At 38.5% G+C, this 17,962-nt stretch overlaps 1 protein-coding gene across 1 annotated transcript in view; it reads left to right on the forward strand.

Moving 5' to 3' along the window:
• Positions 1–1,702: 1,702 nt before the first annotated feature.
• Positions 1,703–17,962, forward strand: part of LOC138665144 (proton channel OTOP2-like) — a 132,877-nt gene continuing 116,617 nt past the window's right edge. Inside the window, exon 1 of the mRNA XM_069752384.1 lies at positions 1,703–1,962. The gene's annotated coding sequence lies outside the window, so the exon portion shown is untranslated. The remainder of the gene's footprint in view (positions 1,963–17,962) is intronic.

Raw genomic sequence — 17,962 nt, forward strand, 5'->3', positions numbered from 1 at the left:
GTGTGTAATTTCACCAGTGGTAATAACAGTGTCAATAGTATTGTGGTTTTTATTAATGATCATTATTGTAGTATTCAGTCACTATGAGGTGGTAATAGGTGGTCTGGTCATGGTGTGACAGTATTTATTTCCTGTATGTCGCATTATTCGGCCACTGTGAGAGGGTAATATGTGGTTTGTTCATTGTGTGGCAGTATTTATCCACTGTATGTGCAATTATTTGGTCACTATGTGGTGGTAATATGTGGTCTAGTCATGGTGTGGTGGTATTTATCCCATTTGTGGTATTATTTGGTCACTGTCTGGTAATAATATGCAGTCTGGTCATGGTGTGGCTGTATTTGTCCCTTGTATGTGGTATTATTGGTCTTGGTATAGTGGATTGTGCTGTGCATGGAGGTCACTTGTTCTCTCTGATATCAGTAAGGGGAAAATTCTTGATTTCAAATAGAGATTAATTATTTGGATGTTCAACCCCTCCCTGTCCTGTGACTATTACACAGTAACAAATATGCACTTACAGGGGTTCTACAGTCAAAACAAGTAATCATCTATCCTAAGGCCATGTTGACAAGTTCAGTATTTGGTCAGGATTTTGCATTAGTATTTGTAAAAGAAAGCCAGCAAAAAAAAATGGGTCAAAGCCCAATAGAATATCTTTTACAATATAGTGTGTAAGCCTTAGAGAACGTGTTAAAAAATAATTTTTGTTTAAATCATTAAAATAAAATAAAGCTACCCAAGGAGGGGAAGTGAGGGTAACAAGTGCAAATAGAATATTATAAAGGAAACTTCACTCATCTCATTATGAAAGTTGAACGTTGAATATATGGATATCTAAATGTGGTGAGGCATACAGCAGCAGAAACCAACGTATATATTATATCAGACAACAATATCCAGTTCTGCAAAATAGATCCATTCACTCTGTCTATACAAACAACATGCACAAGAAGTACAAAAAATACAAAAAATACATAAAATGACAGTTCATGCAGGGTATATTAGATAGAAATCACTTGACAGTGGTAAAAAAATCAGGATAGATAAAACACTAGTAGAACCACCATATGTCACAAAGTTGTATGTGTGAGTGCAGGTAGGGCCTGTTTTAGACAAAACGGGGCCTTGACCACTGATCCATTCATTCCCTATTTGGCTGCACTTGGCTTTTCCTCCCTAATCATCATCATCATGATCCTCCATATATATGAATTGGTCACATTATTACTATGGGGGGTCTGGCTACTATAAATAGATGTGTATAATCATGGGTCTGTAAATTTTAGGAGTGTATAAAAGGGCCCTGCTCTGTCATCTGAAATTTTTAGTGGATCTAATCTAATTTTTAGAGGTCTTTATATACGTAAGAGAATCACCTGTAATTTTTGAGGAATCTGATTACAAAAAAAAGTGTTTATAATCAATTGAAGATATTTAAAAGAGTACAGATAATAAAGCAGTTTTTCAGATCTCCATATTTTTCTTTAGATAGGATATAATTCTCATCGAACTTTCAAACAATCATTGACTTTATTAAGACTTAAAAATCAGTTAGCCAATTTATGTACGTAACACCATCTTCTTACCCCCCCTCCTTGTACTTGGATCTCGTACTTTGTGGAAAATCAAGAAACCCCCACCGAGGCAGGTATTACAGATTACAGTAATCGTCCAGGCTGTAGGTGCTGGTTTCACTAGTGATACTTTCCTTGGTACAGTGCTCTTAAATGCATACACGCAACACATCCTGTCACTGCTCTCCTGGGAGTGTCAATTATATAGAACCTGTTGGTCCACAACTACTTAGCTCTCAGCCCAAGTTACTTTTCGGGAACTTCTGCAGCTTCAAACACTCAGGAAGGGCTGGAATAATTGGCTCTCTCTCAGAATAAGGTAGCACTTCACAAACATACACTGCTCGCCACTGGTACTGACACTTTCATCTCTGACCTGCTGAAGGTAAGGACTTCATACTTGTCCTTCAACGATTTAGCCTGATGGCACATATTTTCAAGTAATTACATAGTAAATTGATCATGTATAGATTTTTTTTTACTTTTTTTGAGTATAGTCATCTCATCGTCTGTTTAGGGTTTTACCTTATAACATCCATGTATCTAAAAAGTCACTTTTAAATATTTTTCATCTTAACAATGCATAATCATTAGTGTAAATGTACCATCACAACTTTACTCCAATCAATCTGGACTTAATATTCACTTCAGCTGATACAGTGTTTGAATAGCAGTTATTGTTGGAAATATATACTGGATATTTCTGAATTTGGTGTTGATTTGACCTTGTCCATTCTTTACTTCTAGTCCATTTCATATGTGATCTTCTAGCTGCAGTCAAAAGGTTACAAAATTTGCAGCCTGTTGGGTCTTTTTCATGTTCTGTACATATATTAGTTGGATTAAGGTGTGAATGGACTGTTCTGTTTCCTGATGTGGTTATCAAGATTATGAATAATCAAACAGATGGTATTAATTGTCCTATAACTTTTATATTAATATGAGCTTTGAGGTTCAGGCTATAAGTATGTTTTATGGTCTGGGACCGTTGGTGACGTTGTATTTCAGACAAGTAGCAGGAACATCTTTTAGTCACATGTACTTTGAATGGCTCTGATGTAGGAGTAAACCAAACCAAAAATAAGACTATAGGACCCAAGATATATGCATGTGCTGTATATATACAGTTGCAATCAAAATTATTCATCCCCCGTTACAAATTAAGTTCAGTAGAATAATTTACATACTTGCCTTTGCTTTTTGTATCCTTTTTCTTGTTTGTTGCAAGACAGTAATCTCTTTTTTAAACTTTTTGGACCACTGTCTTACAACTATATACGGTACTTCCTTATAAGTACATTCTATGGACAAAAGTATTGAGAAATACTGCTTACTCTCTGAATTCAGGTTTCTATCTCAGTCCCATTGCAATAGGTCTATAAAATAAACCACCTAGCCATGTAAATAGATAAACAAAATCATAGAAGTTGATTACAGTCTGAGCAATTACATTATAAATGCAATATCTACCAACAGGTTTATACCTGTATTTATAAACAGCAACTCTAAAACAGTTACATAAATTACCCAAAAATGATCAAAGCACCAATGGTAGGATAACAAGTGTATACAATAGTTAGTCTATAGCAAGCAATAGAAATGCTTATCCTTAAATATCTCCTCCTGTTGGAATGACATGAACCTGGAAGCACATTTCGGCGCAAACTTTCATCAAGCGTTAGTATGAATCAGAGTTACATGAACAGCCAGTTATTGGGGCAATCCTTCATCACTCCCTGAAATGACCGTCACCATTCACCAACAGATGTAAACATGTATGGGTAAGCATTTCTATTGCACCATACGACTAACTAATGCGTACACTTCTTATGCAAAAATCAGTGGTTTGATAATTTTGCACATACTTTTACAGAGCTGCTATTAATATTTACATTTGTAATGTTTAAGCCTTTTGGCTTCCCATTTAATTGCCTAGACTGTAATGCACCTCTACAATTTACAATTACATTTTTAAGCCAATTCAGTTGTTACCAGCCATCATCACATTTCAAACCATACAGGAACCATACTACTGATTATACATAGTATGATATATAAGCATTTACATCCAGATACCTTACAAGTGATTTCTTCTCTGAACAGAGCTGTTCTCATTCCTTTTTTACTCCATATGGTTCAGAAATCAAAATGGCTTTTCACATCCACAGTTTGTCTCTACAGACTTTTGTATTCTCCAGCCATGTCTAGCAAATCCTGACTCAATGACCTTTAAAATAACTGTGGTATTTTAATACCCTCTGAAAAAAATATATCTGCCCATGCTGTGTCCCTGAAAAAATGTTTGCCCCTCACTGTTTATCCTATAAAAAACATTACCCTAGACTGTTCCTCATATTGTACATTTCTATAAATTATTGCCTCCTCACCTTTCCGCCTCATGAACTACAATCACCACACTATCCCCATTTATGGACTGTAACAACCACATCATCCCTCTTATGAACTATAAGTACCACACTGTCCTCTCTTCTTATGAACCATATCCATGTTCTACAACTCTCACTTCATCCCCCTAATGAACTACAACTGTCACAATGTCCCCCTTATGAACTACAACCACCTCACTGTCCATTCTAATGAGGTATACAGTGGGGGAAATAAGGGTAGGTTAATTTAAACATTGAGCGATAGAATATGAAAAATTAAATCCCAAAAATTGCATTGTATAAATTATATAAATTTATTTGCATTTTGCAGTGAGAAATAAGTATTTGATCCCTCTTGCAAACAAGACATAATACTTGGTGGCAAAACCCTTGTTGGCAAGCACAGCAGTCAGACATTTTTTGTAGTTGATGATGAGATTTGCGCACAAGTCAGGAGGAATTTTGGCCCACTCCTCTTTGCAGAACATCTCTAAATCATTAAGATTTTGAGGCTATCGCTCGGCAATTTGAAGCTTCAACTCCCTCCATAAGTTTTCTATGGGATTAAGGTTTGGAGACTGGCTAGGCCACTCTGTGACCTTAATGTGCTTCTTTTTGAGCCACTCCTTTGTTGCCTTGGCTGTATGTTTTGGGTCATTGTCTTGCTGAAGACCCAGCCACGACCCGTTTTTATTTTCCTGGTGAAGGGAAGGAGGTTGTCACTCAGGATTTTACGGTACAAGGCTCTATCCATTCTCCCATTGATGCAGTGAAGTAGTCCTGTGCCCTTAGCAGAGATACACCCTCAAAACATAACCTTTCCACCTCCATGCTTGACAGTGGGGACAGTGTTCTTTGGGTCATAGGCAGCATTTCTTTTCCTCCAAACACGGCGAGTTGAATTAATGCCAAAGACCTCAATTTTTGTCTCATCTGACAACAGCACATTCTCCCAATCACTCACAGAATCATCCAGGTGTTAATTAGAAAATTTCAGACGGGCCTGTACATGTGCCTTCTTGAGCAGGGGGACCTTGCGGGCACTGCAGGATTTTAAACCTTTATGCCGTAATGTGTTACCAATGGTTTTCTTGGTGACTGTGGTCCCAGCTGCCTTGAGATCATTATCAAGTTCCCCCTGTGTAGTTTAAGGCTCATCTCTCACTTTCCTCATGATCAAGGATACCCCACGATGTGAGATTTTGCATGGTACCCCAGATCGATTTCTATTCACTGTCATTTTGTATTTTTTTCATTTTCTTACTATTGCACCAACAGTTGACTCCTTCTCACCCAGCGTCTTACTTATGGTTTTGTAGACCATTGCAACTTTGTGTAGGTCTATGATCTTGTCCCTGACATCCTTATAAAGCTCTTTGGTCTTGCCCATGTTGTAGAGATTAGAGTCTGACTGATTACCGTATATACTCGAGTATAAGCTGAGATTTTCAGTCCACTTTTTTGGGCTGAAAGTCCCCCTCTCAGCTTATACTCGAGTCATACCCAGGGGTCAGCAGGTGAGGGGGAGTGGGGGCTGTCTAATTATACTCACCTACTCCTGGCGCGGTCCCTGCAGGTCCCTGGCTTCCTGGCACCGGCAGCTTCCTCCTGTACTGAGTGGTCACATGGTACCGCTCATTACAGTAATGAATATGCGGCTCTACCTCCCATAGAGGTGGAGCCGCATATTCATTACTGTAATGAGCGGTAACGGTGACCGCTCACTACAGGAAGAAGCTGCAACGCCGGGGAAGCAGGTGAGTATAACGGGGAGGGGAACGCAGCGCTGCGCGATAGTCACCTGCTCCTCGTTCCTTAGCCGCTCCATCTTCAGCAGTGACGCTCAGGTCAGAGGGCGCAGTGACGTAGTTAGTGCCTGAGCAATGGAGAGGTGAGTATGTGATTTTTTTTTTATCACAGCAAAAGATAAGAAAATTTTATCGCAGCACTATATGGGGCAAGTGTTTGTATGGGGCCATAACGTTTGTGCAGCACTATATGGGGCCATAACGTTTGTGCAGCACTATATGGGACCATAACATTTGTGCAGAACTAAACTATATGGGGCCATAACGTTTATGCAGCACTGTATGGGGCCATAACATTTGTGCAGCACTATATGGGGCAAATATCTTTATGGAGCATCTTATGGGGCCATCATAAACTTTATGGAGCATATATATATGGGGCTCCTGATTCAATATGGATATTCAAAAACACTTAACCTACTGATGTCTCAATTAATTTTACTTTTATTGGTATCTATTTTTACTTTTGACATTTACTGGTAGCTGCTGCATTTCCCACCCTAGACTTATACTCGAGTCATTAAGTTTTCCCAGTTTTGTGTGGCAAAATTAGGGGGGTCGGCTTATACTCGGGTCAGCTTATACTCGAGTATATACAGTAATTGAGTCTGTGGACAGGAGTCTTTTATAAAGGTGACTATGTAAGACAGCTGTCTTTAATGCAGGTAATGAGTTTATTAGGAGCATCTAACTGGTCTTTAGCAGCTAGAACCCTTAATGGTTGGTAGGGGACCAAATACTAATTTCTCACTGCAAAATGCAAATAAATTTATATAATTTATACAATGTGATTTCTGGATTTTATTTTTGATATTCTATCTCTCAATATTAAAATTAACCTACCCTTAAAATTATAGACTGTTCATGTCTTTGTCAGTGGGCAAACTTACAAAATCAGCAAGAGATCAAATACTTATTTCCCCCACTGTATCTGCCACTCCGTCAGCTCTTATGAACTGTAAACACTAACACCATCCACCTATATCAACTATATCTGCCACAAAATCCATCACTATGAACCCTAACCTCTACACTGCAGCCACTTATGAACTATAACTGCCACACTGTCTGGCTTATGAACTATGATGCCACGTCATCTTTATGAACTAGAAACACCACATCTTATTAATTATTACAACTGCCACACCAACTTTATTTGATGAACTATGGCTTAAATACTGTCTCTCCTACACATTGTTCCTTCCTTATTAACTATGGCCGCCACTTTATGCTGTCCTCCACTTCTCCACTGTTTATCCTCATGCAATCACTTTCACCAAACTGTTTGCCTCTCACTTGCCTCTTTCAATGCTGTCCTCATCTTCACATTGCCCCCGACTCTGAACCCTTTCCACAATTTACCCCTAATTACATGCCGCTCCCCACCATATTGTGCCTTCTCTTTATACTGTGCCATCACACTGCCCACCACACTGGCCATTCTCTGTGCTCTACTGCCTCTTCACACTGTGCCCTCAAACTGTCCTCCTATGCTGCCTCCTGTCCATACTGTGCAGCCTCTCCATACTGTGAAATCAGAGTGTTCTCGTCTCTCCACTATGCCCTCATATTGTTTCCCTCATTATATCTCTCTTTATTTTGTATCTTCACAGTTTCTGTCTCTGTATATCTACCCCAATCTACAGTAAGATATGAATACAAGTGAATGATTCAAATACAATTTCATGTAGAAAGCAGGAAACCAAATTGGCACTCTGTGTTCTACCATTTGTCATTTAAACAACTGGTTTGAGCAAACCTGTGAGAGCTGGCCAAATCCGATCCCCATCTTCAGCATACCAAGATATTTTGAACAATTCTAAATTTTCAATTTTATGATGACAGTTTGTGAAGGCCCTTTTCTGTTCCCGCATAATTGTGATTCAGAGCATAAAGCAAATTTTCTTAAGGTATGTTGGATGATGTTAGTTTGGAAGAACTTGAATGGCCCTCACAGAGATCTGATCTCAAACCCATCAAACACCTTTAGGATCAACTAGAACTGAGATTTAGAGCCCAGCCCTCTAGTCCAACATTAGTATCTGACCTCACAAATACTTGAGCTGTATGTTCTTAGGCTTGAGAAAGGCCAATTGTGGCTGAAACATTACTTTTTGTTTTCCAGTTTTAACTAATATGGAATAAAGTTCAAGTAGTTTTTTTGTTATTAAGAACCTGCTGTTTTGGTGACTTGGCTTCTCTGAATCTTGTAAGTTATTTTTGGACCTGGTGGGAGACCCTGCTAAACAATGGTGCATATGAATCTACTATTGACCTCACAAATACTCTTCTGGATGAATGGGCAAAAACTTCTGCCAACGCCCTCCAAAATCCTATAGTAAGCTTTCCGAGAAGATGAATAGGATATCATAATAATACTAGTAGGTATAAGGAATTGGTGTCCTAATATTGTTTGTGAAATAATTTATATAGAAACAACACATATATACTTCACGCTTAATCAGTAGAATGGTCGGAGAAAAAAAAGGAAAGAGCCTTGTATAGCCTTATTAATCCAGTAGAGGGTTTATAGCTTGCATTTAGAAATGATCAATGGTAGATCAATTTGGTAGTGTTCATTTGGCATTTGATTGAGCATTACAATATGATATGATTCTTGAGTTAGGGCTTACTTAGTGAAAATATCAACCTTCCAGAACTACTGATTTAGATAGTATAATGTATTTACTGTCTTCTACCACCCTTTTTCTTTGTCAACATGTTTGTAAAAATCAGTGGAGAGGAACTTACAAACATGATTGGCACTTTATGAATCACAAGAACAATTTAAAAATTTGGATGGTAAAATTAGTCAACATTTTGTTGAACTAGAAGATATGATCATTACTTCCTTCGGGGCATAACATATTATTAACAAAATGCGGTGTTTAACTTACATTAAATTGCAGAGAAAGGGTAGAAAACATGCTTGTTGTTGTTGAAAAAATGTTTGCTTGGGTGACACAGATGACTCATAAAATACCATGGTATTCTTTCATCTCATTTTATCAGGTCACCCAGACTCCTTCCATAAGTCAACGAGTGATTGTTTGAATAGAAGCATAACACAATTCTAAACAATAGTAGACCAGAAAGATATATAGGAAAGCTGGTCATAATCATCTTAGAGAAGATACCCTCAGAATCGGCAGAAATCTGTATTGTAATTTATCTAATTATACTTTATTAGAATCACAGACTGATTCATTTAGGACAATTCTAGGGATGAGTGAAATTTTCTTCTATTGCAGAGATTACAATGTGAATCTATGGATAGCAAAGATGAGTTACTTTTGTCCTTCTCCTGGAGTAATCCTGATTTGTACTATGTGCTTATTTGGTCTTTAGCCATGAATGGATTTAAGGGACTGGTGGTGGAGGAATGGGTTAAATCGGTTGTTACTGTCAGTACATGTAATTTCATTAGTAATCTAACTACATCTGAGAAATTAGCTTTAGAGGAACTAGGGAACAATGAAGAACTTTTGATAAAGGAAGAAGACTACGGTGGTTTAGTGGCTATTTTGGATTCGGGTAAGTATTGGCTAACAATACTTACCATAAACTAAAATAGGTGCCCACTGTAGATTTATCAGTGCACATTGGGAATCTACTTCAAAGAGGTATACCTATGAGTGCTATTATCAAAAAAGTTACAGATTTTCTGTTACCCCCAATACTGTCACATTTTTCATACTTATTCAAAAGTACACAATAATTTGTTTCTCACTTTCAGGCCTATAATTGTGGGGATAGGGTGCCTCAATGAACGTTTGGGGGCCTAGTTGAATCATTGTCTACACTTTTTGGTCCTCAAACACCCAGTTACTAACAGAATACTAAAAATGTTTTATATGTCATACATAAGCTCCGTTGGTATGAAGATTATGATTTTGACTTATAGTATTTTGTCAATGTATTCATCTATAACCCAGGCTTTAGGCATCAAGCTTTTGAAATGTTACTTGGATACTTATAGTACTTAGAGTAATGAATTTAAGAGCTTCATTATGCTTACAGCCTACATAATTGCATTTAATGTATCAGGGAGTATTATTTGCAAGCGAAGCGTGCCTCAATAGAGGCAAAATACCCCTCTCATTTGAAAATATGTTTAAGGTGGCTTGGGAGGAATGTTTTTTGTTTAGTGCTGATAGTCCAATCATTGGTCATATCAAATGTAGGCAAGATTCATTAACAACTGCCTTTTAATTTGGCATGGTACTAAGAATGCCTTTTCAGATTTTTTCACATATACAGCTCTGGCAAAAGTTAAGAAACCACCACATCAAAACCCTGTCATGGCCAGCCTCATCTCCAGACCTGAACCTCATTGAAAACTTCTGGAATGTAATGAAGAGGATGATGGATAGTCACAAGCCATCAAACAAAGAAGAACTGCTTACATTTTTGCACCAGAAGCAGTGTGAAAGACTGGTGGAAAGCATGCCAAGACGCATGAAAGCTGTGACTAAAAATCATGGTTATTCCACACAATATTGATTTCTGAACTCTTCCTGAGATAAAACATTAGTATTGTTGTTTCTAAATGATTATGAACTTGTTTTCTTTACATTATTTGAGGTCTGAAAGCCTTTTCAGAAAAAAAATACAAAAAATGTATTGCTTGGAAATTTGAAGACATTATCAGAAGATTATGGAATAATTGAACAATTTTCATTTTACTGAAAAATATACCTATAAAGAGAAAAATCTGACAAACTGAACATTTTGCAGTGGTCTCTTAATTTTTGCCAGAGCTGTATTTAATTATGAATTAAAGATTCAATTCTGTATTTGACAGACACAGGACTTTTTTCCTGGACATTAAATTGTAATGTCAATTGTCAATTGTGGTATCTCAATACAGAAAAGAGGTGGCTGGAAATTCTTTTAGCCACATATTGTCATCCAAAGCATGTCAAATAAAGTATCCCTTATTGTGAATGAGTAAGATTAAGAGTCCGTGAAGGCACAAAAGATAGCACTTTTGAAGTAAACTTGGAAATACTTAGGAACGTCTAAGAGCATTATTTGATGAAGCTAGAAATAGAGCATGAAATTTAATACAGAGTGATCTCATTAAAGAATAAACTCCTTATAGAGGTTGAAGTAAATCCAAACAGGATGTGATATTTGTGACTCCATAAATCAAACAGTTTCCTGAAGTGAAGTGTATCATGACTAAATGTTAGCCCATTTTGTAACAGTATGCGTAGTTAAGAGAAATTCTAAGTCCAGGTGTTTAAATAGTATCTAGACGATCACTGACTTTAGGCTGAATAGACAATCTTGGTTGTCATGTACTGGCTTCTATAAATGTGACTACCATAAGTGTACAAATACGGAAGGACTTAGTTTATTTTTCCAATAGTTGGGTGGTTCATGAAATAAATTGCCACAAGTTCTGGTCTCCAGTGTATAAGAAAGACATAGCTGAACTGGAGCGGGTGCAGAGACGAGCGACCAAGGTTATTAGAGGACTGGGGGGTCTGCAATACCAAGATAGGTTATTACACTTGGGGCTATTTAGTTTGGAAACACGAAGGCTAAGGGGTGATCTTATTTTAATGTATAAATATATGAGGGGACAGTACAAAGACCTTTCTGATGATCTTTTTAATCATAGACCTGAGACAGGGACAAGGGGACATCCTCTACGTCTGGAGGAAAGAAGGTTTAAGCATAATAACAGACACGGATTCTTTACTGTAAGAGCAGTGAGACTATGGAACTCTCTGCTGTATGATGTTGTAATGAGTGAATCATTACTTAAATTTAAGAGGGGCTGGATAAATTTCTGGAAAAGTATAATGTTACAGGGTATATACACTAGATTCCTTGATAGGGCGTTGATCCAGGGAACTGGTCTGATTGCCGTATGAGGAGTCGGGAAGGAATTGTTTTCCCCAGTGTGGAGCTTACTCTTTGCCACATGGGTTTTTTTGCCGTCCTCTGGATCAACATGTTAGGGCATGTTGGGTTAGCCTATGGGTTGAACTAGATGGACTTAAAGTCTTCCTTCAACCTTAATAACTATGTTACTATGTTACTATGTTACATGTACAATGTGTAATTTAAAATATATGGATTTCACATCGAATGCTTTAAAGGTAGGTAAAGATGAGAGTTATGCATGCAACCGTAATACTGTTACTGTTGCCATGTTCTCTCGCCATTTTGAGCAACAACACATTGGCAATAATTTTAATTTGAGGTTTAGTGGTAGAGTAAAAGTATACTGCCCTGAACATGTGTATGGCAGTATGGTAGTGTGGCTAAATGTTCAGCTGCGAGGGAAGGTGGCCCTGTGAGCGCTTGGTTTCACGTGGGTGGGCGGTGGAGAGAACTATGGGCATAAGAGCTCTGTATGTGCTGGATGCAGAATTGGTGCTTAATAAACCAAGACCGATTTGGTATCATGAAAAACTCATAAATAAAAAGCTAGGATGCACCGTATGACCACTGGGATATCATGATACTGAACTAGATCTAGATGAAAAAGATCCTTTATTACACATGATTAGAAGCTGGTTGCAGGGGGACGAGGGTAGCGCTGTGGACAATGACCATTTCGCAGATCTATTTTATGGGGTGGTGTCACTTTTTTCCTCTCATTGAGAACATTTGCATTATAGGTGCTTACATTGTTTTTCAGCTGATGTCCTGCTCTGCAGTGTGCGCTACTATGGTGTGTAGGTCAAGACGGCAACAGTAATATTAGCATGGTCACTTAGTGAGGCACTTGTGGCTAGTGGCTCCTGGTGTTGCACAGTTGGTTGTGGCTTGTGGACCACTGGGGGTGTGTGGGTTTTGGTTTTCTCCTTGCAGCCAGACATCAGTTTGAATGGTTACATATGTTTGAGGCAGTGTTTGCCTGCTGACTGACAGTCAGGATTGGGTCCCCACCTTTTATTTGGTGGTCAGTGTTCATTTAATAGAGATTCCGTTAGACAGAGGCCAACATACCATTGATGCATTCTATGCAGCTGCGCAGGGACGTTCCGTCAGTGGTAAGAAGTCCCACTTCTATCTCCATAACAGGTTGAAAACATTGAGGTATAATTTGCATAAAGCTCACAAGATGTACAGAATAGTAAGGATGTACCATTTAAGGGATAAGAATTTTGGCTCATTTGATAATATCCTCACCCTGTTAATGACTAGACAGCATGAAAATATTATAGTGGTTTGCAAAAATATTCACCGCATTCAATATTTCACTGGTTTTTTGAAGGGCTGCATCAGTTCATGTAAAGAACATGCCTACAACTGTGAACATTTGCTTTTTTTTATGAAGCAAATAACAAATAGGACAAAATTACTGAAAAATTCAGTGTGTAGAACTATTCACTCCTCTAAAGTCAGTACTTTGTAGAGCCTCCTTTTGTAGTAATTACAGCTGCAAGTCGCTTTGGATAAGTCTCTATGAGCTTTTCACATCTTGTCACTGGGTTTTTGTCCATTCCTCCAGGTAAATCTGCTCCAGCTTCTACAAATTATATGTTTTCCTCTGTTGAACAGCAATCTTCAAGTCTCACCACATATTCTCAACTGGATTAAGGTCTGGGCTTTGACTGCTCCAAAACATTTACACGTTCCTCCTTAAACCACTCGAGTGTTGCTTTAGCTGTATGATTTGGGTCATTGTCTTGTTGGAAGGAGAATCTCTATCCCAGAATCAAATCATTGACCAACTGAAACAGGTTTTGCTCAAGAATATTCCTGTATTTTGCACCATCCATCTTCCCTTTGACTCAGACCATTTTCCCTGCCCATGCTGTCAAAAACATTCCCACAATATGGTGCTGCCACCACCATGTTTCACTGTGGTGATTATGTTCTTGGGGTGATGAGTTGTGTTGGTCTGGCATGAGACATAGTGTTTACCTTGGTGGCCAAAAAGTTAATTTGGTCTCATCTGACCACAGCACCTTCCTCCATACATTTGAAGAATCTCCAACATTTTTTTTTTGGCAAACTCAAAATGAGCCTTACATTTTTTGTGTGTAAGTAAAAGCTTTTTTTTGCCAACTCTTTCATAAAGGCCACCTCTATGGAGTGTATGGCGTGTTGTGGTACCATGCTCTTTCCATTTGATGATAATAGACTTGATGGTGCTCTGATGATGGGGAACATCAGAGATTGGGATTTTTTTTTTATATCCCAGCCTTGACTTGTACTTTTCAACAACTTTGTCCCTGACTTGTTTGGAGATCTCCTTGGTCTTCATGGTGTTGTTTGGTTAGTGGTGCTTCTTTCTTAATGGTGTTGCAGCCTCTGTGGCCTTTCAGAAAAGGTGTGTATATACTGACAGACCCTGTGATACTTTCTGTAGATTGCACTCATGTGGACTTCCATTCACTAAGCATGTGACTTATGCAGGTAGTTTCTTGCACCAGAAATTTTTAGAGGCCTCATGGTAAACAGGGTGAATACATCTACACATGGCAATTTTTAGTTATTCGATCCTATACATTTAATTTATGCCTACATTTTCAAATTTCACTTCACCAACTAAAGGTACCGTTACACTTAACGATTTGATTTACCAACGATCACGACCAGCGATACGACCTGGCCGTGATCGTTGGTAAGTCGTTGTGTGGTCGCTGGAGAGCTGTCACACAGACAGCTCTCCAGCGACCAACGATGCCGAAGTCCCCGGGTAACCAGGGTAAACATCGGGTAACTAAGCGCAGGGCCGCGCTTAGCAACCCGATGTTTACCCTGTTTACCATTGGTCGCTGTCACACAGAACGATTTCGTTAACGATATCGTTGCAACGTCACAAAAAGCAACGATATCGTTAAAGAAATCGTTATGTGTGGCGGTACCTTTAGACCATTTATTGCAGATGCATCACACACAAATCGGATTACAAAAATATTTAAACACAGGTTGCAATGTAGCAAAATACGTAAAAAGCCAAGGCAGGTGAATTCTTTCACAAGCCACTGTATTAAACAGTGGAATAAAATCAGTTTGTTTTGCTGCTAAAATCTAAAAATGTTATCAATAGTGATGAGCAAGTGTACTCGTTGCTCGGGTGTTCCTAAGCATGCTCGGGTGGTCTCTGGGTATTTGTAAGTGCTCGGAGATTTAGTTTTCCTCACTTCAGCTGAAAGATTTACAGCTGATAGACAGCTTGAATACATGTGGGGATTCCCTAGCAACCAGGCAACCCCCGCATGCACTCAGGCTGGCTAGTAGCCGTAAATCATGCAGCTGTGTCAACAAAAACTAAATCTCCGAGCAGTTACAAATACTCGGAGACCACCCGAGCGTGCTTTTCCCGAGCAACGAGTACACTTGCTCATGACTAGTTATCAAGCATATATATTTCTTAATCTGCAAAAAATATCAGTTGTCATTGACATTTATACATGACTTTTGCATGTATGGTTTTAAAGGGGATCTGTCACCAGATGAAAAGTGGGCAATTTTTGCTCTTATCTTAATTCTGCTGCTGTTTTTTTAAATCTGCTATTCTGTTCCAGAGAACGGATCCTCTGATAAATCCCTCTTTAATTTTTTTAAATGATTCTAGAGATATGGGCCTTTTTATTTAGTACGAATTTTATGGTCATTATCAAGGGGGCAGGGGTAATTATACAAAGCAGCTTAAGGACAAACAACTAAAGAATCTTGCTAACCATGACCCTAAGTAAAAACCATAAAAATTAGCACTAAGTAAAAAAGGTCTATATCTCTGGAATCATTAGGTGAATTAATAAAAAACTTGGAATACTCAGAGAATCAGTGGGAATAAAATAAGAGTAAAAACTGGCTACTTTGGACCTGGTGACAGGCCCTCCTTAACTGTATCCCACCCTCTTTGTGAATCATTTGTTTCAATATAACAGCATTGTAAAAGGGTATGGGGGAGTCTGGGAGTTTGCACTCAGCCATGACTAAGGTTTAATTACTGAAATATGCTTGCGTGCAGAGAGGATCCTGTCCTGTTGTTATGTTTTTACTGCAACATAGAAAAAGTGATGTTTTATTGGAAATTCCTTAATTGCTAGATCTTCGATGTTCTCCATTATAAGCAATCAGTGATAGAAGCTAAATCTTTCAGTTTCTTTGAATAAATGTAAGGATTCCAAAATTAAAAATTGATTTTCCAAAAGAAAAGTCTTCTAATGCAATACTAAGTGCTCTTTATGTAGTCATGAATAGTCACACTCTTTATGTCCAAGGAAAGATAACTTGATGCTTAAAGGGGATGTCCACTACTAGGATTTATTGATCAAAATGTTTGGCCTCAATAAAATAATAAAGCCAATACTCCCCTCCCGTGCCAATGCTATTCCCGCGGTGTCGGCACTTTCTCTCCCCAGGGCTCTTGTGCGGTGTTGTGACACGTGATGCCGACGTCCAATCAGCACTGATGTCACTGTCTCCGCCTTTGGGCACATCGAAAAAAAGAAGCCCAGACTTCCTCTTCATGTTTCATTTGTTCGAAGGTGGAGTCAATGACACCAGCGCTGATTGGGCTCTGGCGTCAAGTGTCATAACAACAGCACAGGAGCCCCATGAGAACTAATGCCGACACCGTGGGAACGGCGCCGGCACGGGAGGTGGTTATCGGCTTTACTATTTTATAGGGGTCAAGCATGAAGTATGGGAAGAAGTTGTCCAAGTAATGAACAACGTCCTTACTATGATCAGGTTACTGCTCACCTTCCACAACTCCTATGCACATATGTAATGAATGATATTTAAGAATCTGCAAATATCAGTTTCCCTGTTAACAAAAGTTTAGAAATTGGGGTAGAGGTCAAGGAACCATGGCAAAAAGCCCCTCATACAGATACATTTATGTTGAGTTCAATATTTGCCAAAAGAGTTAACTGTTGCTTAAATGGTCATTCCTATCTTTATAAATGAATATTGTAGGATAGTGCAAGCAAATTTTCCATAGAATGTAAGTCCGCAAGGACAGGGTCCTCTAGCCTCTGTACCAGTCTGTCACTGTAAACCTGCTTACTGTAAACGTTATCTATAACTCTGTATGTAACCCCTTTCTCATGTACAGCACCATGGAATTAATGGTGCTATGTGAATAAATAATAATAATAATTAATAATAATAATAATACCTTTTCAATTCACTGTTTACTAAAATTTTTAGCAGTCTTGGGAATACTAACACTTTTCTATTCTTTTGTTTACAGCTCAATGAGTTGGAGAAAGACCACCATTGCTAGATAGTGGAACATGGCAGTACTTAGAAAATATTTTCTCATGAGCTCATAAGCACTGTTTTGAAGCTGGCTGGGGTTATTGGAGCGTAATGTTACCTCCAAATTTCAGCCAGTTTCAATGCAGTACTTAAAAGCTTGACAGCAGGAGTTGTCAGTTTCCTAGGCAATGAGCTGTGTCCAAAAGAAAAGTGTTAATATCTGAAGAACAATCTGCAAATTTGAATAGCCAGTAAATTGCAAATGTGCTGTTTTTACAGGCATAATCTGACAGAATCATTATACATGAAGATGGGAATAACTTTTTAACCCCTTTCCGACATCAGGTGTATATTTATGCTGATGATGGACTCCCTCCCTTTGATGCCGGCTCCGGCGGTGAGCCCACATCTTTCCCGGCACATGTCAGCTGTTTTGAACAGCTGACATGTGCCAGGAAGAGCAGGGGGTGGAATCGCGATCCACCTGTGCCTATTAACCCGTTAATTGCAGCTGTGAAAACGCTGACAGCGGCATTTAAAAAGCGTTTACGGCTTCCTCTATGGTTGTCACTGCTGGCTTGCTGTGACTTCCGCCCAGTGGTCGAAGCTCATAGCAAGTGAGTAATTCAGCTACATATAGACAAACTGATCACTGCTTGTATGTAGCAGAGCCGATCGGGTTATTGCAGCTTCATGGAGACTGTTGAAGCATGCCAAAAATAAAAAAAAGATGTTTTTCAAACTATATAAAACATTTTTTTAAATGTTCAAATCACCTCCCTTTCGCCCCATTCAAAATAAAACAATACAAAAAAACAAACATACACATATTTAGTATCGTTCAGAATCGTCCGATCAATAAATAAAAAAAGTCAGAAAACACCAGAATTAAGCTTTTTGGTCACCGTGACATTGCATTAAAATGCAATAGCGGGTGATCAAAAGATCGTATCTACACCAAAATAGCATCATTAAAAACGACAGCTTAGCGCGCAAAAAACAA

The sequence above is a fragment of the Ranitomeya imitator genome, chromosome 2 (genome assembly GCF_032444005.1).
Source record: "Ranitomeya imitator isolate aRanImi1 chromosome 2, aRanImi1.pri, whole genome shotgun sequence".
Classification (NCBI taxonomy): Eukaryota; Metazoa; Chordata; class Amphibia; order Anura; family Dendrobatidae; genus Ranitomeya; species Ranitomeya imitator.